We start from the raw sequence: 2,231 nt of genomic DNA, 5'->3' as shown, positions 1-2,231 counted from the left end.
GTTTCCTGTGGAGAGATGGAGAGAGAAAGGCAGAGTTACAGTCTACAAGCTGAGGTGGAATCTCAGTTCTTTACTTCGAGAGAGAGAGAAAGAGAGAGAGAGAGAGAGAGAGAGAGCAGATGGACCAGTTTTTTGTATGTTTTCCCTTTATTCAGAAATCCCGGCAGTCAGTTCTTTATCTGCACTCTCATATTTGATATCAGAAAATACACATACAAAACCACTTTTTATTTACTTATCATAGTCCCCAAAAGTATATCTATACTGTTATTGCAGGGCTGCCGAATAAAGCTGAATGTAATGGTACAGTAGTAGAGGTGGTTTATGATGGAGGAGGTAGCCCCAGACTATGATGTCCGTTTGGTCTAATGGTTTATACTTGGACTTGGTATGATCCCTGTGGTGTATGCAAATACTGTATCAGGTTGTAAATCACTGTAACAATGAAACTAAGTTGTAAGATATTGGAAAACCTATGTATGACATATGAGAGGGTGAGTGAGGAAATGTAATGATTCAGCAATACATCAGAGGTAGCTTGCTTGTTATATTGAGACAATTTGATGAATAAACCAGAATGTGTCATTTATAACCAGACAGGGTTTTGGCTTTCATGGTGTGCCTGCATCTCTCTAAGCAATCATTCAGAGACATTGTTAATCCATCAGTGTGCTTCTTGGGCTGGCATGTGTTATCCTAAACCAAATATTTCTTCATTGCCATTTTCACTCCACTCCAGTTTTGATTACAGATTACAGATTGCAACCGCAATTATCTTCTGCCCTCTGTGCTGAGGGATCAGTCTGTCTATAACAGTCGTCTGTCAACACTATCCTCCCTCTTATGAACAGATAAGGCAGTGCAGCAAAACATAAGTATCAGACAGCCATGAATGATTCAGTTTTGTGTAGCTTTTGAGTTGGTATAATCACACCACTGTAGCGGCCATATTGCAGTACTCTCTTACATAGCATAATCACACCACTGTAGCGGCCATATTGCATAGCATAGCATAATAACACCACTGTACTGTATATAGCACATTCCAGTACTTTCTAACATAGCTACTGCTCTGTACTTTAGTGATGTTGCTGTGTTTGATATTGTGAAATATTCTAAGCCCACAGGACTTTTATCTGTGAGAGAGAGAGAGACATTCCTCCTTATCTCCTCTTCAGGACAGTATTCCCCTTTGCCACCTGAATAAAAGAACAGAGCACCTTTGCCACCCATTGAGCGATTGCCCTGGTCAGTATCCCAAAGATGAGGGCTCCACTTACTCACACAATACTGAGACAGCTGTGGACAAGGCCTGACAAAGTAGGCCAGCTGAATGTGCCAGGAACCCAGCCACGCGTTTCACCTTGCAGATTGGACACTATGATCTCTATGTATCTGACTGCTCGTGGATCATAGTCTGATTCAGGGATTTTTTTTTCCATGTTTGCACCACTGAAACTGATTTTAGTTCATGATTACATTAGCAGTGCCTGTGCCTGAAATAGTTTAGTTGGCATTGCATTGCTCAAAACATTTTGTCTGAAGGTTTTGTGCTTTTACTTCTGAAAACCAGAATGACTTTTGCAGATGGGGTGTATGATGTAGTAAAATTGTGATTGTAAAATTGTGATTTATACATTCTGACTGCAGTGTGAACGTTGTTTTGTCAGAAGCATTCATGGATAGGAAATTTCCATTGCTTCAAGGCTGAAGCACACAAGGCTTTAATCCACAAGGGATCATATTATTTCACACCAGGAAATAACAATCTCACACCACTGAAACGGTAATCACATCTGCAGCAATGTCCTCTCAGCACTCACTTTATATTCAGACACGCAGGGGCATGTACTGTGGAACAGTAAATATCCATTCACACAAAGAACAAATCCCTTCCGCTCTTTATAATTCCTTGCGAACCGTCAAGTGGCACATGGGAACACTGAGACAGTCACCGTGAAACCCTCATTCCTTTCTCCTCCTCTTTTTCTCAAAGCTAGTTCTTTCTACCAGTGACCTGTCCTTCCCTGCTTTGGTTCAGGCTATCCACAGGATTATGAATAATGCATTGAAAATTGCAAAATAATCCTCTTAAATCTCCTTATGTACTCAGGCAGGCCACGTTGTCTGTTCGGATCACCCTTCAGTTATTCATACGGAGAACATTAGACGCACAGAAAGACGCATCAGATGCAGGGGTATGACGGACTGGTGGTCAGCGTGATTGGGTC

Source organism: Borostomias antarcticus (assembly GCF_949987555.1).
Source record: "Borostomias antarcticus genome assembly, chromosome: 25".
In the NCBI taxonomy this organism is placed as follows: Eukaryota; Metazoa; Chordata; class Actinopteri; order Stomiiformes; family Stomiidae; genus Borostomias; species Borostomias antarcticus.
This window is presented reverse-complemented; position numbering follows the sequence as displayed.